The 24,645-nt window shown below is 36.8% G+C and overlaps 1 long non-coding RNA gene across 1 annotated transcript; it reads right to left on the bottom strand.

The window, feature by feature from the left end:
* Positions 1-505: 505 nt before the first annotated feature.
* LOC116728037 (uncharacterized) lies at positions 506-19,346 on the bottom strand. Its single transcript, XR_004340929.1, has 3 exons — positions 18,778-19,346; positions 16,929-17,142; positions 506-1,021 (listed from the first exon to the last, which is right to left on the bottom strand). It is a non-coding gene; the product is annotated as an uncharacterized LOC116728037 (long non-coding RNA).
* Between the last annotated feature and the right edge of the window lie 5,299 nt (positions 19,347-24,645).

The following is a 24,645-nucleotide window of genomic DNA, read 5'->3' as shown; positions in this document are numbered from 1 at the left end:
CGCTGCTGTGCTATTAGAAATATTTTTTCAGAGTTCGGGAGCATATTTTCAGTCCAAGAGCAAAATCTCTTGTTTTCAGTTTCATATGTTGTATGCGCAAAAACTCTCGCTTGCCCACAACACTGCTCTGCTCGCCTTTAAAACCAACTTTCCACACTGACTGCATGTACATTTCACTACAGTAAAAAAAAGATGACATAAAACCTGTTGTTCATGCTCTGAATTCACTTTTTTTTTTTTATGAACCAGGCTCAAACACATACCAACAACTTCAGCAGGTAAGCATGAAGATTTGAGGACTTTTCCCTTTCTGTTTACAGGATAAATGTGCAGAAGCAAATATGATGGTATTGGTATTTAAGAATGTATCGGCTCATTGTTTCATGTGTTATAACTCATTTCTGTTACTGTTTTTTGTTTCTTTTTTTTTTTATCCTGTTATTGTTTTATTCAGATTTCATAAGGAGGCTTCAGAGCATAAATCAAGACAACAGACTCCTTCAGGTGGTTTACAGATGAAGCATTACACCACAAAAAAACTTTATAGAAATTAAGTGTAAAACTTCCAAAATATGTTTTCTGATAAACAGTATGTCCTGTTTTTAAAACATCCACAAAAAGACAGGGGACTTGATGATGAGGACGATGTGAGAGTTAAGTTGGTGCTCAGTGTTCAAGTCAATCAGGAGTAAAAGTCTCTTATATTCATTGATTGGTTGATTAACCGACTGAGGGAACTAATCAGCTGGTCAACTAATAATACTGGCTTCATGCAGATCCAGGATCAGGTGTTACTAGTAGAAAAGGACCTTGGCACATACTGTATGTAGAAACTCTATTCATTTTTGTTTCAGAATCTTGTTGAACACTCAACAAGTTAGAGTTTTTAAAACATCAGCATATTACAATTTCCTTGTATAACTCCTGCAGAAAGTTCCTGGTCAAGATGATGATCGAACCACAGACAGTGGGAGGAGTCCTGATGACAAGAGTGCAGCCGTTTCCTCTGAGGATGTAGATGCTGGAGGAAAGAAGAAACAAATAGATTACAGACAAGGAACTTCTGATTCTGTTTAATATGATTTCACAACTTATGTCATTAGAAGATCTTGTTAAAAACCAAGTTTTTGTCTGTTGTGTTACCTCACAAAAGTATTCCATTCAATAATGTATTTAATACATTGTTCATGTGGCATCTTGGCTACAGGGAGTAACTCCATGTATGTTAATGTCTCGTTTGTGATGTATCTTTTCTTTGGGATAAACTCACCAAAAACCTATGTGCAAAAAGCCAAAGTAAAATAGTTCAAACATGGGCTTTTAAGATATGATGGCATATTAGGGCCATTGTTTTTGAAAAAAAAAAAAAAAAGAATAAATTTCTGCCAAAAATCTCAGAAATTTTGAAATATTGAGATAAATTTGGAAATTTTTGACTTTTGGAAATTTTCTGAGTTTGGAAAGTTGAACATTTTGGACTTTTCAAACTCACACATTTCTTGTTTTTTTTATCTAGAAAATGTCTGGAGTTAATCTAAAATGTTCTCAATTTTTTGTGGAAGTTTACTCTTTTTTTCTATTACTTTGGCCTAATGTGCCTTTATGCCATCCCTACTCTGAAGCATGAACATGGCAGAAACTTTCAGAAAGAAGGAAAGAAAGACGGAGGAAATACATCCAAACTAATTGGAGTATTTTTGGATTATTTTTGCCAGGTAAATAACAGGTTGTTTTTTTTGTGTCTGTTGATCTGAATGGTGAATAAAAGGCAGTTTTCATGAGCATGTGTTTGCACATTTGTTGTAAGAGAATGTAAGGTTTTTGCAAGGTAACGAAAAAATAATAATCCAGCCCCCTGTCCCTTAGAGTGCTCCATACAAAAAGAGCCTGATCTGTTAATATATAGTTAATAATAAAATCAATGCAACTATTGAAAGCTAATTGGTATAGGAGCCGATATGACGACAAAGCAGACATAAAAAAAATTTGCATTAGGAGAAGAGTACATTCTATAGGAAACATAAACCGTTTACACACATTTAATGGAAGCTTTGGCTTTGTCTAGGAAGTAAACACAGCTGAATCAATTAGTGCTGGAATCACATCAAAACGGCTACACTATTATATAATATAAATCCTTTTTAACACAGAAATGTTGTGTAATGTCTAACATAATCATGGAGACAGTCACCGGTCCCCTGTGCAAGGAGGATATGCCTCAAAAGGTCGCTGCTAAACAAAGTTGAATGGTGGATCCTTTCTAAAAGGTTTGGGGAACCTGGCACCTAAATCTAACCTTTGAGCAAGATACATAAACTTGTTTTTTGTCAATAATTTATTAATATTGAAATAAATAATTATTTAGCAACAGTTGAAAATAATCTAAAATACTAGATCCGTTCACTTCTAACTTGTGGAAAATGTCTTGGTATGAGTGACATAATCTGACACTATTTTAAAATAAATATTAAGGATTTATTGACTTGACAAGCTCTTACATCTTACTGAAAAGATGCTTGCAAGTTAGTTTTATTGTCTTTTAAGTGAGCTGAGATATTTGCACTAGAAACTTGACCAAAAATACTTGATAAGATTTTGTGTTTTTGCACTGTGGACATGTATGTTTCTGGGGCAGGATGTTTATAATTTTGGCTGTATTGTGGCAAATATATTTTAAGTTTAATGTGGAATGTAAAGGACATGGCAAATGACACATGTCTTCTTTATATTAATAGTCTGGGCCAAATCAAAACTATCAAGAGTGAGTGAGTGACTAAGAAGTTTGTCACTCACTATAACATTCTGGAAATTCCACAGTGTTTTAATGAATGTTAAAGATTTGTTCTTCATGGCTGAGCCTGAGAAAAACACATATTTTGTTACACTTTGCAGAATCTTGTCTCTTCCACAATATTTCTGCTTTTGGACCCCAAATAGCTCAAACACACTCACATGCAAAACTTTATATATGCACTGGATTTTATGTGTGTCTAAGATCATGTTTATAATTTGTTTTTCAGTTTGTGTGTGTGAGTGCATGCGGGCGTGTGCGGGGGGCAGGCGGGGTGCGGGTGTGGGAGTGCCATAACATCAAACTGTCACAGTGAGGAATGTGACTCAGGAATCCTCCAAACCCCACAGCAGAGGCAAATAATTATCATACTGCTGCTCACCAGCTCACAGTAAATAAAACATTAAAGCTTCACAGATTTGGCTCACAATTTTTGGAGAAGGAGTGGGGGGTTTAAAGTGCTTAATACTTAATACTCACTTTACTGTATGATCTGTTGTATCAATATGTAATGAGGATTAACTGCGAGTCCGTTACTACACTTTTTCTGCTGTTTGCAGGCTTTGGAAGGAGAAAACAGCTCATTCGTCTATCACATTTGTTTATATTCCTAGGCTTCAGTTGGATTTTTTTTCCTATTTTTTTTATTGAATAAAATTGTTAGTTGATTTTAATTTCACATTGATTAATTTTAATCTTATTAATTCATTATTTTCAAACATTCCTGGGGATGTGGTGTTTCCTACCAAGACTTTTCTTTTCTTCTTAAGAGGAAACAATGAAAAAATAATGAAAAAAGGAACAAGCAAACCTAAAATTGTTTTGTTTAAATCAGAACTTTTATTTTGGATTTCATGCAGTATTAATCTACACTATAATTTACCTTGGTGGGAAAATAATTCAGCTAAACAGAGGCATAACTGACTGTAATATTAATATTAAGGTTTACTTCAAATGAAGCTCACCTTTGACCCCTGAAGCCATCAGGGGTTCTGATCAGCTGTTGCTTCTAAAATAGTAAATAATTCATAAATCCCAAAATTTCTAATTGTGTTTATATTTCTATTTATATAAAGTCATAATGCATATTATAAAGATGTACTGTAATAAGCTATAAAGAACTGATTAATGGAAAAAGAGGCAGGGATGGTGGAGCAGATTAAAAGCCAGCACTGATGATGTGATTATGTGGCTTGCTGTGTGTAAGCAGGGGGCAGCTAAGTGACAGCAGTGAGAGCAGGAATTGTGAAACTGTAGATGACCCTGAATCTCTGCCAGGGGCCCACACAGGACGAGGGGCCGGGTGGTGAGGAAACCGTGATGGAGGAGTTCTTTCTGCTCTTGCTCACCCAAACAGAGAATAATCCAAAAAGAAATAACGGAAAGAAATTAAGCTTGTCTTGCATGGTTACTGCTAAATATTTGATTTTAATATTTAATCAGACTGTTTCAGTTTAAGAGAATAACTACAGTTATTGTAATTTTATACTCTGTATACTAACTCTAAAGGTGACCTATTATAGTTTCTGGAAAAGGTCTACGGTCTATACAAAACAAGCTCATTATATTTTTTGCACAAAATCATTCTTGGATAATCAGAGTTTAGTCTGGTTGGTTTTGTCTATTTTGAGCTCCTTTCAGAATAAGTTGTTTAGGGCCTCTGTTACTTTAAATTAGCGTTTCTCAACAGGGGCGTTCAGTGGACGACAGGGGGCGCTGGAGGAAATTTTTACAAAAGGGGGGCGCTGCGATTCCTTTGGGGGCTGTTCGCCCGAAGGTAAACTTTACACCATATATGCACAACAATACCAGTTTAGACTTTGAGCAACTTGCTAAAACGGTATTATGTAACATTAAAACATGCTTGGCTGCAACTGTATCCATGGTTGCTCTTCTTCTCTTCAGTGTTTGTTAGCTTCTCCTGCTAATGGTAGCTTCGCCTCATCAATTCATCTTACACCGGCTGATGACGGTGCTGTGATTCACTTGTCTGGTGTCTGATTTTCAAATATTTTATGTTTTAGTGATGGTTTTTGAACATATGTTTTGGCAGTGTTGTAGTCATGTCAAAGCAGCAACTTATATTAAAAAGTGTTTTAATGTTTGGCTGGATGCTGCCCTGTTGTCCATGGAAGGACAACAGAATATCGCTTTTACATGTAATTACTAAAATCACGACACCCTCACTGTGTATCCCTCAGAATAATTAACCAATTTAAATAAATAAATCCCTCCATGGGTGATTCCAGGATAGAGAGCGTTCATTTTATACAGTTAACATCGGTGATGAAAGTGATCCGGTATGAAACGGTAGAACCACAGCACTTTTGAATTTTAATCATCAGAATACCTGGATTTTTCCCGTTGTTTTAAAAGGTTTACGACAGTCTGCTTTTTTTCCATCCATACTCTTCCCGACAGCTCCGCACCGCAGGGGGTAAAAAAAACAAACAAACAAACAAAAAAAAACGACAAGCACGTTGAACAAAACTCTGAAACAGGAGAACCGAGACGTAGAACGGAGTAACGAACTAGATGTGAATCAGAATCAGTGAAACCGGCGGTTAACAATGAAAAATCACTTTGAGACGCAAATCAGATGAAACACATGATGATTAGGCGGCGGCGGCGCAGCAGGTGATGAGTGAAGATTACTGGTGGTGAACGTCAGTACAAACAATAAAATAAAACTAGCAACAGGAAAGAAACTAAAGAGGACATAACAATAAACCAAGAGAGGAGAATACTAATCAAAGAAAACTAAATGGAAATGAATGAAGAACAAAATCCAAGAATAAACTAAGAAACTAAAGTAAATACAGAGGAATAAGCTGGTATGGCAAGACCATTCAAGTAATAATTAATATAGAGGACTATATGGCAAGAACAAACAGACACTATTTTTAGATAAAAGGTAAAATAATATTGTTGAAGTGCCATGGGTTTGTTGAGAGCACATCTCTCAACAAACCCATGGCATTTTCTAAGAAGAAAATTGTTTTACAGACGATAACAATAAGGAACTTATCACTTATTTATGTTTTTAATTAGTTTCAATATATTTATTTCTTTAATATTATTTTCCATAACAGTGTTAATATCATGAGGCTGTTCAGTGACTCCATGACACTTTCAACTTGACTCATTAGGATTTCACTAAGAACCAGTTTTGTTCTTTGCAATTTCTGTCCAGTAAAACTATTCATCTATAAATCAATAGTCAGGTCTATATAAAGATATAATCAATGTTTCTGTCCCATATTTGTACGGCATTAAAGATCTGGAAGCTTTGGTTTTCCACTGAATGCACTGATTTGCACAGTAAATGCCATGTGGGTGAAATTTTATGGATGATACTCAGATGTCCCATTCTCCTGAAGGCAGCACAGAGCTGCACCACCAGAAACTGACAGAAACACTGAAGAGAAGGAGAGTTATGATTAATATAGTTGCAGTTCTATCCATGTTTTAATGTCGCAGAGCTCTGTCGTCTTGCAAATAGATCAAAGTTTAAACTGGTATTGTTGTACATCTTTTATCTGGTCATTTTGTGAAAGATTTAGCAACTAACATCAGAAAATTGCACAGAACAAGAATATTTTTGTCCTCTCTGATTGGCTGCTGTTAGCCATACTAATTTTAACTTGAATGTTCATTCGTTGCATTTTTCGTAGACGCCTGTAAAAATAGTTTCTATTCACATGGCTTGTTTGTTCTCTGGGAAATTATTTTTGATGATAAATACAACCATAAAAATCAAAACATCAACAATAATGATAGTAATATTAATAATACAATAATATTCAGTACAAAGTAGTTTACAGATTCTTTGATGGGGGGCGGTAAAGGGACCTGGACAATGGACAGGGGGGCTCTGGCCCAAAAAAGGTTGAGAAACACTGATTTAAATGCAACTAAGCTCCCCTGCTCAACATTTACACCTGCATGCAAAAATGGCTGCAAATAGATATGCAATTTCTTATTTGATAAGCAGAGGTGGAGCCTCCTGCACAACCAACAAGAATGCAGCAAGTGGTTTCTGTATGGTAAGTCAACAACAAAACACTTCCCTTTTAGCCATTGTACACCACATACAGCAGTAAAACCAGCTGACCAAATGTGCTGGAGCTGCAGTTATGTTGCTAGGTAACAGGGCTGGGCTTCACTGGGGTTGCTAGGTAATGGCACAGAACCCGTTGATTGAGACTTAAAAATCACAAACATCTAACAAAGATTTGAAGAGTACCCAAGTGTTGATGTTAAATGTTTTTAAGGTATCAATATTCACAATTAAGGATTTTTTTCTGAAATTTTCTGAAACTGATATTTATAGGTGTAGGTGCTTGTGAGAACTCTGAAGTGGCTGTCAGTGAGCCTGTCACACTGAAGACCACAGAGTGATCAATCAAACTCACTGAGTCACAAAGATCGATTTTGTCTAAGGCTGTTTGAATGAGTTGTAAATTCTACGTCTGTTAAATTTGGACCTATAGTTAGGTAATTTGTTTATGACGGGAATGAAGATGGAAAATATACAGTTAATGATAATAAAAAAAACATTGAAGCAGAATTGGCTTAGTACATTAAGAAATGGCATATTAGACAATATGTATAACCTCTCTAGGAAAATTTATTTTTTTTCATTAGCGAAATCAAACCTCTCTTACAATTGTGGATCAGATTTCTTCAGGCTTTAATAAGTTCCAGAAAGTCTTGGGAAAACAGAGTGTATGTATTCAGTTTGAGGTTTCTTCAAATTTGTTGTAATACAAGTGATCTTTCCTGCCAACAGCCACCACTATCTACTGTAGCTCTTTGAAATTTGGAATTAATCTGAGTTACAACAACACTTAATTTCCCTTTGGGATCAATAAAATATTTTTGAATTTGAATATGAAACTAGTATTTTGATGATTTATCTTTGGAGATGAGCTCTAAGCCTGGGAGACTGAAAAGCCTGTTTGCCATCACCCTGGTCTTTAGCTCTTTCTACAGATTCTCTCTCAGACTAAAGTTGGGAACCACTCCATAATGTTCATATTACTTCTAATCTATAGAAACCATGACAACAACAATAACAAAAAATACCTCAAGCCTACATATGCCAGGGATATGAATAATTTTGAACTTAACTGTGTTCTAAAACGTTTCTTTTCCATTCATCCTGTGTCCTGTTTTTCAACTCAACATAGTAATTGGGTTTCTTTAGTTGAGAAACTTTGCTATTAAAGTTCTATTAATGATCAACCGACTGTTTGCACTGTGCTATAAATATTATCACATTAGACTGTAGGTTAGCTAGTACATGTACAGTATGTTCTGTGCAGTATGGTTTATTATGGTCAATCTTGTTCTCTTCAGTAAAAAGTTTGATTGGAAAATAATAGAAATTTCCTTCATTTTCCCACACTGGAAAAATTTTGATGTAACAGCATCATTGAGATGTTGGTCGACACAAATAATGTATACAGTCATTATTTATTACATCTAACAAATAATGACTGTTAGATGTAATAATCATTATGATTACCGTACATCTAACATATACATTTCCCCAGTGTGGGAAACTGAATGAAATTTCTATTCTATTCTCTTATCTGAATCTGGCCATATGATCGTGCTGAAATAAATTGAACTGAATTGATTGAATATTAATTGTTATTACTGGATTTGATATTTTGAACCCACAATCATGAACTTGGTCTAGTTATCTTGTAAAATGCTGTTAGATTCAGTTGGACGTCAGTCACATATGCCTATTTCTGCACAGTATTTTCTGTTGTAGTTTTGTGCAGAATTTTTCTACATTATTATTCTTAATCCTATTTTTTTGTATATATGTTATTTTTAACACTTTAAATCACTTTTTGTATGAACATTTATATTTGTTGCTGCTATTTATTGTCCCCAATAAAGGCTATTTCTATCTTTTTTATTGATCTATATTGTAATTGTTGTAGTTTAGTTGTTGTTTATCTCATGATGAATAGAAATGTGAAGCTATTTGGGGTCTATAATCATCCTCTCTGCTTCTGTTCATAAACAGACCAACAATAAACCAACAAAACGTTGTCTTTGATGCATATGATCATTTATCTGTAGCATTAGGTTCCCTAAAGGCCCACAGTAATCCCAGTTTAAAAATGGCTATGTGGCCAACCGGCCTCAGATTGGATACTGTAGAAGTCTTTTCTGAAACCATAATAGCTGTGGTGGGAGCTGAAAGTGGCACTGGGTCAGGGTGGAGGGGGAGTGTAAGAGCATTGTAATGCTGGTGGTTTGGGATAGGGAAGTTGGGAGTGAGGGTGTGTGTGTGTGGTGGGGTGTGGGGGTGTGTGTGGAGGGGGTGGGGGGGTGGGTTGAGGCTACACTCCGAGGATAATGGGAGCAATGGGAGCAGCCCAGGCAACATATGGCCAGGCTGGGCTGCCTGCTGGTGCACCAGCTGTGGAACTGGTGGCTGCGATCACACAACCACTAAAGAACCCATCATCCCTCCCACTTCCCCTCCCTCACTCTTATTCTCTCGCCCATGCAAATTCAGCTCAATTTCAGAAACAAGACATTTGTTTGTTTGATATCAATACAAGTTTGAAGAACTTTATTTTGATTAAAATCTGCAGTACTAATGACTTAGCTAGTGATCAAAGTGATCAAATTCTGGATTAAAAGTTGCTTTGTGTGTTTTTGTTGAGATTGTCAGATCTGGTCTCAGTGCACATTTATGGTTGCAGACAAAAATTTCCTCTTTGGATCTCTTGTGTATTTTTTTTCTTTCATTTTATTTTTCAAATAAACAATCCTGAATTTCATAAATCTTCACTTTTTACTTAATAAATTGAATCATGTCTAATTAATACAATCATTTATTATGTAAATTTGAAACATTCTAACCAGAGTTGTGCATTAAAAATAACAATAAACCAGAAAGACTATCTCAAAGACAAATATGACTCATAAAATCATAAAAAAACCTAAAAAAACCCAATAATTATGATGGGATGATTTTTTAAAAAAAACATGGTTCTCTGATGCACTTATGAGTAGTTATTGTCATACCTGCAGTAGATAACACTGCCTTGGAATTATCTCTGAAAACCTGAAGCATTTTTTTGCAGTGCTAACTATTTTCAGCAATATGACAACAAGGTATTTCTTTCTATTAAAAACTTTGTATTGCAGTTTTGTGTTTGTGTACAAAAATATATTTTATATGGTTATATTGAGCTACTCTCGCTTGTTTGCTAAAGCTAACTATGGTTATTTCTCAGCTAGCATTATGTGCAACACAAGTGCTTCTTAGCTCAGTTCACCTAGAATTTGCAGATGGCTATATTCTGGTCTTTCTGCGGAAGCTGTTTGAGAGTAGGATGCCTCAACTGTTTTTTGTTTTTTTTCCTCTAGCACACATGACTGTCAACATTAACGCATTAGCGCATGCGATTGAGGGTAAATGTATCAGTTATGTATTTAGATCAGAGTATTTTTTTGCTTTGGTTGCAATATGTAGCAAGCAAATATTGCTGTTGCAAAATACTATATTTTGTTTTGCTTCAGTTTGTCAGATTTAAATTGACAATAAAATAAAGTAGTTTTATAATATATATGTATATTTCTTTTTATTAGAAAATTAAAATTTTTTTGAGAGTTGCAAATTTACATTTAAACTTTTAAAAGCTAGCAAAGTATGCGGTTTCATGAAATACTATAAAATGACAACTTTTTGTAATTCTACAAGACTACTGTAATTTTATTATAACAATGTGATGAAATCACAGTAACCATGTTATATATTTACTGTGCTATTTTAAAGAAATTACAGTAACACTAATCAAATTACAGTAAGATAGTAATAAAAATCACAGTAAAACTGCAATAAAATTACAGTAAAACTGTAATAGAATTACAGTAAGGCTAGTGTAAAAAAATTACAGCAAGGTTACTGTAAAATTACTGTAATTTCTTTACTGTAAAAATTACAGTAACTGGCTGGCAATCCTGGTGCCAGTAAGTTACTGTAAATTCTACAGTGACATTTTTATAGTGGAGTTTCTGCTTGAATTTCTTTGCAGGATGTCAGAATATCTTCCCAGAGCTGCTGGTTTGATATGAACTGCATTCCACCTTCAGATCTTCTGCTTGAGGAATCTCCAAAGGTTCTCAGTAGGGTTGAGGTCAGAGGAGGATGGTGACCACACCATGAGTTTCTCCCCTTTTATGCCCATAGCAGCCAATGACACAGTGGTATTCCTTGCAGCATGAGATGGTGCATTGTCACACTCGAGTCGAGCAAATCTCAATCTCGTTGTAATCTGTTGATGACAATGACAAATAAATCTTATCTTTTCTTATCTTATGAAGCTGATTTTGGCTCTTCTTTTTGAAGCATGAAAGAAAGTGATCAGTCAGAAAGTCCATATACTTTGCTGAGGTCATTTTCACACCTTCAGGGACTCTGAAGGGGCCGACCAGCTCTCTCTCTCTCTCTCCCCATGACTCCGGCCCAAAGCATGACTCCACCACCTCCTTGCTGATGTCACAGCTGTGTTGGGACGTGGTGACCATCCACCACCAATTCACTACTGCGTCCATCTGGACCATATATTTGGTGTTTGAAGAATCAAAATTGGCAGTTGTATACATTTTTACAAGGGTATTTGCGGGTTTTAGCTATTCGCTTCCTTTGTGCTATAGGTTGTTTGTACAATTTTAAGTTGTGACAGCATGTGTGGCATGTTTTTAATGACTTATCACGTGGACAAATGTATTCTAGTGATTTTCATTATGTTTCTTATTTAATGGAAATGTGACACTAGCTGCATTTCCATTACAAATGTGATTTATGTTGTTTTTTTTTTGGCAGTAGAATATCTACAAGGTTTTGCACCAAGTGGTAATGGAAACGTAGCCGTAGACCTTCAACCCACTGTGCCCCCCACAGTGTGTGTTAGCGCCCGCTCCCAGAGCTAACTTTTATTTAAACGACAGCTCTTAACAGACTGATCTCCCCCTACTTCCACTCTGCTGTCTCTGCCCGGCTGCCTCAGTATGTCTGAGCCTCGCATGCCCCGAGGCGGCTCCTAATGCAGAGGGACAGGAGGCTGATGGGAGTGTGTCTCCCTGGGTGAGTCTGTGTGTGTGAGTGTGGAGCGGTGCAAAGACAACTCAAGAGTTGGGTGTGTCGTTTAACATAAAAGCATCTCACTTCTATTTTTGAGCATCCCATCATCTTGTTTCAATGTTTTCTTTTCTTTATGTTTCCTTTTCTTATAGTTTCTTTTTCATGACTTGTCCCGGATTCCACTGGAGGACCCGGTCTTCTTCTCTTCTCGCTCTCCAGAGTTCTTCATATTTGCTTTCACTCTGCTTTATTTCCATTCCTTTATGTTCCATGGTTTTCCTCTGTTGTCTCTCCTTGCGTTTGAGTCCAGCTCTTGTCTCGTTGTTCCTTTGCGTCTCTGCAGGGCAATCAGAGCTCATGGTAAAGATGATGTAATATAGATGAGGTTGTCTCAGAGGCATTGGAATACCACCAGAGCCTCCCAGTAGGCTCACATGAAGGAAAACACTTAGAGCCACTTGTATCGGTTGCTTTAATCCTCAGTCCTCAGCGTTGGTTTCATTTGATCTCCCATATATGTGCTCAGTTTATCCCTTTACAGTTCAGACATTTAAATACTGAAGAAAAGAGACACTTAAATTATGTCTGTTTGCTAAATGCCAGAATAGTGAGAGAGATTTTTATTCAAGATATTTGTTTCGTTTTATTCAAGTTAGGTTTATGCTGCTTTTAGGGATGCAAGTTATTGATTATGGAGTTAACCTAAAGTTGATCTATTTTATTGATTGACAAATTGATAAGTTTCTAATTTCTTAAAAACCTGAGTTTTCTCTTGTAGCAACAAGGTTGACCATCTTTCTATAACGCGAAGTGCTACATTTTTCATAATATGCTAAATTAAAAACAACTCAACATATTTTAACATGACGTTGTGTCAGCAATATTAAATACTGACTGAATAAACAGAAAATTGTGGTTTTCTCATATTATCACACCTAGACATATTTATAAACTATAACCAAACTGGAACCTCTTAGCTTGCTGAATAGAAAAAAATAAAAGATGAAATACAAACAAAATATTTGAAGCACTTAATATGTGAACACTGTTTCCTGTGTAAATTGGAGTCTGAACACATTCAGTTATTTTCCTCATGATTTCATATATTAAATAAAGAACACTGGTCCCCCACAACATGATGCTTCCACTTCCATACTTCGCTATTAGGATGGACTCCATCCTTTCCCTCCAAATGTAGCCAAACACTTTGGTTTGTATAATGGATTTTTATCTTGCATTTAGGGAAATGTTTTCTTCCTCTTCTAGTGGCTGGTCATCCTCCTCCTTAGAGAGGAGGGTCAGTCCTCCTCTCTAAGGAGATTCATCTCAACAATTTTCTCTCAATTCTATCATTTAGCAACTAGAAATAATTTGGGTGATTCTAATTAGCCTGATTAACAGGTTTTGCATCTTTCCATACAATTAATGCAAAATTTTATTTAAACTTTATGTCTGGTGAATTGTAAGTGACTCAATCTCATTTACTTTTAGTTTTGCTTTCAGGAACCAAAGCAAAGCTGATTAGACTTCCTCGCTGTAAAACTGCCCCAGTTTTTTGCTGTTACAGTTTTTATCCTTTTACACTTCAAAAATCCTCTGGCTGTTTCTGTGCTGCTGAACTTCTGGCTCTGTTTCAATCCCAGTACCAGTTTAGGATTATGTCGTTTCTTTAGTCACAAAAGCATTTTTTATTTTTTTGCTCATTTGAATTTATTACCTATGTTCTGTTTTTGTCTTTGATCTGCAACAGACATAATATAGTTTACCCTGTAGGTATTAAAGTGGAAGGGAAGCTCATTCCTTAACATTTGATCATAAAATATAAATGAAAACAGCATTAAAGTAAAATATTTATTGTCTCTCAGGGGAAGGCATTGTGTGTGGCTTCTGAATAAAAGAAGTCTGACGTAATCAAGGCTACAGTATCAGTCACAACAAGTGTATTAAAGGATGAAATGCTCCAGGCCAAGAACATGACGCATTTTTTTATTTTATACATTTCTTTTTTTTTTTACTTTTTTGCATTCCAGATTTTTTTTTTTTTTCATCTTCATACATGAACCTATAAAATTATTAGTCCTGAGTTGTACAAAACACCTACAGGTTAAGATGAGTTGGTTTTATGGCAAAACCACAAGAGAATTTTAATTCCAGGGAGTTAAAACAAATCTAATTCTTCCCATTATCTCTCAGTTAATTGATTCAGAAACAACAGATTAATTTTATTCAACACAATGCAACAGAAAGCAAAGGTGCATCTCCATACAGTCAGATTCGGGTCAGTAAGGTAGAATTTGTCTAAGGACAATGAGGAGAATAGAATATGAATAACTATTACTCCCTCTTTGTTGCGAAATGTCGGTGTAGCAGCAGCAAAGAATTTCAAAATACACTGAACACTAAGGACAAACTTACAACATAAGAGAAGAAAACATGTGACATGATTAAAAATAGCATACTCAGTTTCACAGAAACGTGGAAAGGGATAATTAAAAAAAGTCAAAATATGCTCTTTATTTGCTCATAAAAGCAACAGATTATTTAAAAGAAATGGGGAAAACAATTGAAAATGTCAAAAGGGATGTAAACAATTATTGAGTGTGTTGGGAGCAGTGATCCCTTTATGTTTTATTCATGTGAAGGCAGCAAGAGTTTAGTTTAGTTTGTCTGTGACTGAAATAGGCAAAAATATCAGTTCAGCAAAATATTTAATGTGGACAAGAACTCAACCAAGGTGCTGCTTTAGAAAATTTGGTAAATGTGTTCAGGGTATTCTGTTTCACAGAGTTCAATGGTCCACTGTTCACGTCAGAGTGTGTGAATGGTTTGCACATCTCGTAAATAAGAAATCACTCTTGTACAACTTAAATAAAGGTAAAAAAAAGCATAAAAAATGCAGCTCCTCTTCAATGAAAGGCTGTCAGTGTGGCTAACAAAGGCGATTGTTTATTCTGGAATTATTTATGGCGATGGTGAACTTCAAGCAATCAATAACATGTGGCCTTAATCACCCGAACAAAGTTGGGCAGTACCCCCTACACACACACACAAACACACACAGAGTGACGTTTCCCAATAGTCTCAATCATCCGCCAAATGCTGCCGTACAACGGGTAGCTATCATCGTAGCATCAAGTATTAATCAGGTTTTAAAGAGGGAGAGATGGGAGGAACAACACCGAGCCCCAATCCACCACCTCCCAGATACAGAGAGGTTTCATTAATGTACATAACTATAGGTGATTTATCATGACTCACAAGTTGATTACATTTTCTTGCGAATGCTGACACACTAAAATTAAAATTGTCCCACAACTACTCAGGTATAACAAACTGTGTAGTGTTGTTGAATTTATTTTTACTCTTTGTGTAAGTGCTACAAGTGTTTTAAAGGTGACCTATTATGCTACGGACCAGGTTACGAGAGGTCCATCAGCTATAAATAAACATATTCATTACATTTTTTGCACAAAATAATTCTTAGATAATGATATTTTTGTCTGCTCAGGTCTGCCTATGTTGAGCTCCTTACACAATGAGCTGTTTTAGGGTCTCTGTCACTTTGAATCCAAATCAAACCAAATCAAATCATATTTTGTTTAATAGGTTGCTGCTGGTTACGCCCCCCAGCTGCAAAAAGATGTGCAACAACACAACTGTACATCTTTCAAAAGCAGAAGTAGAACCTCCTGCACAGCCAGCAAGAATACAGCAAGAGTTTCTGGAGGGTAAGTCAACAACAAAACACTTGTCTTTTCCAGCAGCCATTGAACATTGCATACACAGGTAAAACCAGCTGACCAAACATGCTGGAGCTATGCTAGGTAGTGGCGCACTGTCCATTTATTGTCACTTAACAATCGGAAAGTTTTTGAAATGGCTCGTTTTCAGGACACCAAAAATTTTTACTTATTTCCAAAAAAACCTGGCTGTTTTTAGAAGGAATTGAGACCCAAAAAGAAGAATAAAAATGTGCAAAAAAGGAATTTTACATAATAGATCCTCTTTTTAAGATTAACATAGCAATGTTTAACTGAATCCATATGATGAATGTGTTGGATGTTTTTTGAGAAAATTTAGTTTTTGTAAGAAACTGCAGAGTTTTGAATGGAATCTTCCATTTTGCTAATAATCTAAGGTCTTGTGCTAACTGTGAGCAGTGTTCTCAAAGTCACGCTTAAGCTTTTGAAAAAAAATTATAATGACCACTCTTTGTGTTAACACATATTCATTGATAAAAACAGAGCCTATGACGACTATCAGTAGCTGCTAGAACTCACCAGAGTCCCTCTGAGTGTTGATCAGACCAAGAAGGGATTCCCTTGGTAAAATCTTCCAATGAGCCAGGTGTTTAAAAAATACATCTACTATTTAAATAATTTAAAAATAGGTGAAGGTTTAATAATTCACTGCTACAAATCGGGGGAGGAGGGCAGTGATGAATGTTTAAAACACTGCAGGAGACTCTTTAATTGACCGCCAGGCCGTTGAATGGACACGTCTTCAGCTCTTGTTTGTTTTCTTTCCATACTGGACATTTTCCAGCGATTCCTGAGATCTTTAATCTTAACAATATATTTCTGTGTTCCTTGGCTGCATTAGATTTCTTCTCCAATGCTAGATCTTTTCCAAACCATTGCCCCAAAGTGTTCAGTCCAGAACTCTCCTTGTAATCTTTTGAATTTCTGATCCTGATGAATTAATTTGAAGTTCTTTCATAAACATCTTTTCCAGGTCTGTCGATAAATGCAGCGGGGCTTTTGCTAATGACTTGTTGATACATTAATAATCACAATGATTAAACTAAATTTGTATCACTCTAAATAATTTGCCAAATTCATTTGACGAAAACGAGACAGAGAACGAAAAGCACACCCCATCAATGCCGGAACAGTTTGCTGATCTACTGGATAAGTCTCTCAGACTTGTAGGATCAACAGCAGAACATAAAAACAGCTTCATCATAAAAACAGCTTCATCTCTTTCTCCCTGTGATCTCAGACCAGTTTTTTTTACCTCCCCTCCTGCCTTCTTCAGCTCAGCTACGTACACGGCGGTTCCCTCTCTCTTGTTTCTCAGGCTCTCTCTCTCCGATACAGGATGCAGGCGTTGCAGTGGTGGTTGCCAGGCAGTTTCCACTGAAACATTTTGCATTATTGATGAAGTGCTCTCATTGTGTCCCACCAAGCAGCACCCAAACTGTCTCCACAGAGCAATGCTGAGAAAGCATCTGCTGACACGAGAGACGAAGAGAGAAGACAAATGCAGAGAGAGGGAATCAGCTGATCGACATGTCAGTTTGAATCTTTGTTTTCTTACATGTAAGGAGGTGAAAATAAAAAGTATCATTACAGGGGCTTAACAAGTAACATAGCTTGTTAAGCACCTGTACCATGCACAAAAAGATCACATAGATTCTTGAGACACTTTTGAGCTCTTCCCCTATCTTACATTATAGAGTATTACAATATGCTGATAATACACGACTTTATATTATCGTGATGCCAAAATAATGACATTCACTACTAATATATATTAATTTTCCGACACTGATTACCAACATTCGTGTTGAAGTTGAATGGAGGCACACATGTGGATGTATTTTAAGGACAACACCTCAAACTTTTGCTTCCTTTTATGAAATTGTGGGAAAGAAAATCCAAACAACTTAGCAAAGATATCAGGAAGAAAATTGTAGACCACCACAAATGTAGCTTATCCTTAGATAAAATTTCCAGATCCCTGGGGTGCCATGTTCATCAACTCACACAATTACTGTACATGTACGTTTAAACACCATGGGAATGTCGAGCCATCGTACTGTTCAGCAAATAGATTGGTTTCTGTGACTCAGGGATGAATGTATTTTGGTATGAAGTGTGAGTATCAACCTCAGGACATGAACTGAAAGGCCACTCAGTGAACAAGAAGCCATTATGGCATCATAAAAAAGGCAGATTGGAGTTTTCCTAATTGATTCAGTACAAATATGTTCATTCTAATGGGTTGAGGAAATTAACATTGAAATGTTTGTCCATCATCAATGAAGGAAAAAGTGAGAAAATCTGAGAACATCCACACAGCTGGGAAGTAAAGAGGTGGTAGCAACTGGTGACCTCGCTAAAGTGTTGCTAAATTGTGCAGAGCAGCTTCTTATCACGTTTAGTGTGTTTTAGAGCAAAACAGAGAAAGAGCATTATGTAGAAATGTTGAGGAAACATCTCAAGACATAAACCAATATGCTGAAGCTTTGGCTCAAATGGATTTTACAAATTGACGATTAGCATGCCATCAAATTAGTTAAGAATTAGCTTCTGGACAACAAAACCAATGTTTCGGAGTGGCCATCACAAAGCCCAGATCTCGGGGCCCAGAGAATAATTGTGGACAAAGCAAGTCAAAGCAATTCTGCAAGGAGGAGTGGGCCAAAATTACAGCAAACTATTGAGTCATAAATCAAAATGTATGGAAATTTCTGTAAACTTCAGCAATAAACAATTATAACTTATAAAAGACAATGATTTAATGTCGGATAGTAAGGAAAATAGGTTACATGTGTTTTTATGTAGTGAATGTTAATTTTTTATTTTATCATAAAAAATGTAAACGTAAACAAGAAGGCTAGAAAGTGTTGCTGAATTGTGCAGAGCAGCTTCTTATCACGTTTAGTGTGTTTTGGAGCAAAACAGAGAGCACTGTTATCTTTCTAAAATATTGCTGTTAATAAGAGTGTCTTTGTGTCGCAGTGAGAACCATCCAAGCCGCATCTCAGCCACACCAGCCGTGCAGTAACACTGTAATTATCCTCCTCTGAGTGCTTCCAGCCAGGCAGCCGGACAGTCAGCCGCGCAGCAGCATCACTCACCTGTCGCGCCCGGGGCGATGCCTCCCTCCTGATCTCCATGATGCAGCTGTCACTGCAGCCCTCTCTCTTTCTCCCTCTCTCTTTATTCTCCATCAGCGTTTGCAGCACCTTCACATGCAGCGCTGCCTCTGAATGAGGCCCATTGTGCTGCGCCTGCTATGCTGCTGCTGCTGCTGCAGTTCCATGCGTGAGCGACCGGGGCACAGCAACAAAGTTTCTTCTCTTGGTGCAGATGAAGCTTTCATGTAGTAGGCACCATTATCCTTCTTCTGCACACCCTCAAAGGACCTCTTTGTTTCTTTTCCCACAGGAACATTACACATCAGATACTGCTAATACAGCATATCTTAAAAGTAAATCGTTTACTGACCATCGCTTAGATGTAAAAGCAGAGAGTTTTTCTGTTTATATTTTGCTTGTATCCGTCTGGTGAGGTGTGTAGAGAAAAAGAAGCCTCGGGGTCCCTGTAGATGCTCCCAGTGCGGCTCCTGAAGCAAAAACAAGTAGAGAGAAAGAACGAAGAAGAGCACAGAATGAAAGGAAGAGACCGAGCCAGAGTGGGCCTCCGCTTTGAGCAGCAAACAGCAGCTTGAATGAGGAGGAGAGAAGCATGGCTGCAAGTTTATATGTGTTCTCTCCCCCTGAACCAGGGGACTGACTGAATAAATAATACAATAGATATTCTTGTGATGAGGTCTCTGCACACCATTCATAATTATTTCATTGTAGCTGTAATGAGAGCTCTGGCCCTCCCGATGCACCCTGCCATAGCAGGTAGGCCTCTGAAGAAGCAGGGCCCAAAGGCAAGAGGCAGAGCTGCGCTGCAGCTGTGCGGCACAGAACACAGGTCATTATTGGAAGTCTTTACAGGAACATCTGTCACAGGATGGTAGCATGACGAGACATGACACATGATAAGATAATTCAATACCCCGCTGCCTTAGGATTCTCAGCAAACCCGGCCAGCCAGCATGAACCAAATTGCTAAACTCATTATCCATTAAAAAAAATGTATAAAACACATAAAAAGTTTCTGAAGTTGTGTGATTTCAGGTTCTTGCCTCTAAGCATCAGAGATTTACTCAAAATGTAAAGGTACACACATCAGGTTCCACACTGTCATTATCTTTTAAAGCATGTTTTAGCTCTCTCCCTGGTGGTAGTTACCACCTCAGCATGTCAATGTTATGCAGACGGCTGCTAACGAACCATCATTCATGTGTGTTGAACCAGGGAGCACTGCAAAAAAAATAAAAATCTTACAAAGTAAGATTTCTTCCCCCCGTTGGCCTACGATCTGTAATGCTGTGGGCTTAGTTCAGAGTGCATGGCATCAAAAACTCATTGGAATACCACGAAACTGTACATTTATTTCCACCAATACAGAAAAATGTTCTACAATTATTGGCTTGTTTTGTTCTTAGTCTTATTTTGACGTTTCTAGTACAAATATCTTGGTACACTAGAAATGAGACAAAATTAACTCATAACTAACTTTTCAACAAGATATTTAATCGTTTTTTAAGGAAAGAATCCGTTAACATTGATGAAAAAGTACTAGTTCCACTACCAGTTTATTTAACTTATGACAAGACATATTTCCATGTCAGGGAAATAATCTGCAGTGGAACTAATACTTTGAACTTAAACAAAGTTTGTATGTCTTGCTGAAAAGTTACTTGTAAGTAACTACACTTCTCTTATTTCAAGTGTAGACAAATATTTGCAATAGAAACTAGACCAATAACACTTGGTAAAATGTAACTTTTTCTCTTTGAGAAAACCAAGACTTGCAGGATAGTTACCAGTAACTATTGTTCTACTTTGCTTGGGTTTGAAAATCTTTTGTTTGCTTCTGCTGAGCAATTGTGTTGCCTTTCAGCTCATCAAAAATATAAAGTGTAGCAGTTTGTTTATTGCATCATGAAATAATCTCTTAAGGCAACACAAGTAAACAATTCTCCAAACCTGCCAATAAGAAGAGTTAAAGTAACAGTTAAAAAAATTAAACTGAGATAACCAAGGCTGTATAAGGACTTATATATTTGTTACATGGTGGATAAGATGCGACGCTAGATAGAACAACTGTTAGAGAACCGCAGCAAAGGAGTTACATTTTGGGGTCATCTGTTCTCCATAATGAATATTTGCTCTAGAAACACTAAATCTGTATTGAGGTATTTTGGGACCAAGCCAAAAAAAAAAGAGAAAAAGAACCATTTCTGTATCATAATCACAAACCTAAATGTAGCAATTCCTAACCTTTAACTGTAAATCTGCATGGTGATAATATTGAGGTTTTTAGGCAACAAACACTCCAGATGGATCTGGTGTGAAGCAAAGCGTGAATCTGTGGGAAAACACTTTCTTCCCCCTGTTGGTCTAGGATCTGTAATGCTGTGGGCTCAGTTCAGAGTGCATGGCGTCATAAACTCATTGGAATATCAGGAAACTGTAAATTTATTTCCCTCACCTGAAAAAGGTTCTACAATTATTGGCTTGTTTTGTTCTTAGTCTTACTTTGATGTTTCTGACACAATGGCTTGCTTACCAGTAAGTGTAGAGGATGCTGTATACAGTAGAAGAAGTTGTGCTTCATATTATATAGAGTAGCTCAACACATGGTGAAACACAGAAACACATACAGACTCCCCCTGGTGTTTGGTGTCCCCTGAGACCACCGCCTCAAAGCTGTTGTGGGGTCTATCACCGCTCAACACACGAGAGTGGGCATCTTCCCCTAAAGCCCCATCATCACACTCACGCATACACGCACACACACACACAAGACCACCTCCATTGCTGTCAGTCTCTCGCTCAGACATACGCTCAGAGGTCTGCCGAGCAAGTAGCTTCCACCTTCTAATCCTGTTAGAGTGAGACGGAGGAACTGCGGTGGGGGTGTGAGGGTGAGGACAAGCGGTGGAGGGGAGGATAGTTGGGACAAAGACCCCCACCAGCCTGGACCAGCTGGAGCTCTGAGGTGTATGGAAGACCTTTATGCTCTCTGTTACAACACCAATGCACGATACTTCCATTCATTCGTCGAGCAGCCTTTTCTAAAAGGTCTACAAAACAACAGACATGCACTAAATCAAGGGCTCACAAACATTGCAGCTTTACCCAAAAGTAACAAAATACCAGTGCAGTACACAAGTCTGATTAGTTCGTCAATTAAACTGGGGCATTGTAACAACAGCAATGACTAACATGTTGTTCTTGTGTACATTTAACTACTGGTTTCTGTCTGATTCTACATTCATAGCCAAAATATGTAGAGAATCACTTTGTCCCCTTTTGTTGTGTGGGGCAGCCACTGCACTAATTACAAAGTGGAATTTCTGAGAAAGAATCTCTTAAAGACGGTCAGTACTTTCACATCAAAATCACACAAAGGTGAATTTTGAGAAATGCTGTCTCCTGATGAGACCACAAAGGACCAACACTGTGGACCACTGTGGCAGTGGTAGGCAATGCTAGCGCTAAACCATTTTTTTTGTTCCATTTTTTCTCATCATGTTCTCTCTCTCCTTTTCCCTCTCTCTCTGTCTCGTTTTCCCCTCAATAACTTTATTTCAAGCAAGAAACATACAGAACAAAATAAAGAAAACACAGACAGTAAAGACAAGATATAAGCTTCATAGCGCCTAAAGATTATAATATCAAAATTATAATGATGTTCAAGGGTTGTAGTCTATCAGCGACAGATGTGATTTGAAATGAAGTTAGCATGTTAGCATTAGCTTCCACTAAATATCTTTATGGTGTCGTCCTTTGGCATCAGTGAAACTAATGTTTATGAATAGTACTTTTAAGGTGGTAACCTTTGGTTTTTACCTTTTAATTCTGGATTTTGTTAAATATAAATTCTCTCCACATTAATGTGAACCAGGATCAAAAGCAAACTGTTTACTGCTTTGCTAGTAAGAAAAGTTACAAAATTCACCAAATTATAAACCCTAAGTAAGAAGTTTAAGGTTCATCTGTACTCTGGCCATGTAGAGATCTGATGGAAGTTCAGTCCTGATCAGATGGCATTAAGTACCCATCGTTCCTTCATTCTCTTTTTTTTTCATCTACCAGAGATCATTTGGGAAATTTTTTAACAGCAGGCTCTGACTAAAGTTGGTGCAAGAGTTGAGTAATATCTTGATTTTCAACAATAAAACGATAGCAATAACTCTTCTGTTTTGAATCATGCAGTTTATGTTGTTAGAAGAGGAATATGCTCACCTGCTACAAAAAATATCTAAAACTTCACAGTATTTTCTGTTTTCATTGATAGAAAATTCAGGGCTATTTTGCCCCGTTATGCTTCCAACCTCAGGTGTCCATTGTCATAATTGTGCAGCCCACTTGAAGAGAAAAGCCAGAACCCACTTTTTTACTGAATACCACCAATTTGAGCAGCAAGTTGGTCTAAATCAGTAGGAGTAAATCCAAATGGCCTCTGGCACTAACAATAAATATTTTATCCAAATGAATACATGGGAGAAATCGGAGTTAATCTCATTGGTTTTTCTTCTTTCCTTTTCATCAGTGCCCAAATAACAGTGTTTAGAAAAATGTGCTGAAGGAAAAAACAGGTTTAATACACATCTAAGTCTCTAGTCTTCTGGTTCACATTTCCAGTTGTAACATGAAGCTTTTATCGAAGCCCAATAAGTTACTGCTTTAGAAATGAGCTGTCTGTTCAAAGCAAGTTGGACTTGCAAATGAGTCATGCGAGGTACACTGGAAGCAATCCACCTTTTCCAGTTGTGCAACATAGGTAGGAAGCTGAAAGGCGTAAAGTCTAGGCAAAGCAGTCTCTTCTTTATTAAAGATTAGGACCACCCTCCAGTGAACCACTCCACAGGTTTTTGTTCATGTGACATTAAATGTGTGTCAACAACTGTCTTATAGTGAAAGGTCTCCCAGAAATTCTTGAGCTCACCACAAATTGGGACTAAAATTGCAACATTTTGGACCCCAATCAACTGGGATACTTTGTATGGATGCTTTGCTTAAGATCATATATATATATATATATACAGTATATATATATATATATATATATATATATATATATATATATATATATATATATATATATATATATAGTTCAATCTTGTCTTGATTTTTCCTAAAACTCTAACTTTAAATGTGCACAAACAACATAAGTGTTTGATTTCGTTGAGATGGTTAACACATTAACACATTTAGAAAGACCCACTACTATTGTTTTTGATAGACTCCTTAGCCTGGCAGTGCTCTAGTCATGCTTGGGGCATTTTTGAACTTTGGATGTGTTGATATTGACATTTTTACCACCTATGTGCACAACAAGAATGTTTTAGTGTTTTCATGGGAGTTTTAGAATGCATAGAGAAGGATTTAGCTCTTTTTTTGCAAACCATCAGATTGAATTGATTCCAATTCTAAACACTGTAGACATGTGTGAAAAACAGTTTAGTTTATTGACTGAACCCAATTAAAATTACAGTTAATTAAATGGCTTCAAATAAGATATTCTCTCTTTGGAAAGAGATTTATTTTTATTTATTTAACATATTTGTTGTATCTTGGGAGCGAGGCAGTAATGGCGTCCTGTGGACAGCCTTTTCTTTGTAGTTATCTTCATATCTCTATGTGAGTACAAACTTTCCGCCATCAAAGCTACATTTGCTAACAGATCTGAAACAAAGCATCCATACAGAAGGATCTTCAAATAGTTTTGACGCGTCTCTTCTGAGTATTAACATCTTTTTCTTTTTACTTATCCCTCCAGTTCCAAACACCAGAGACATCAGTGAGAAAATTTGATAATATCAATTTGCATGAATACGCTATTCTAATATAATCCCCCCCAACAAACACCCTCCACCC

Source organism: Xiphophorus hellerii, chromosome 11 (genome assembly GCF_003331165.1).
Source record: "Xiphophorus hellerii strain 12219 chromosome 11, Xiphophorus_hellerii-4.1, whole genome shotgun sequence".
Classification (NCBI taxonomy): domain Eukaryota; kingdom Metazoa; phylum Chordata; class Actinopteri; order Cyprinodontiformes; family Poeciliidae; genus Xiphophorus; species Xiphophorus hellerii.
Note: the sequence above shows the minus strand (reverse complement) of the source record. Positions and strands in the feature narration are given on the sequence as shown.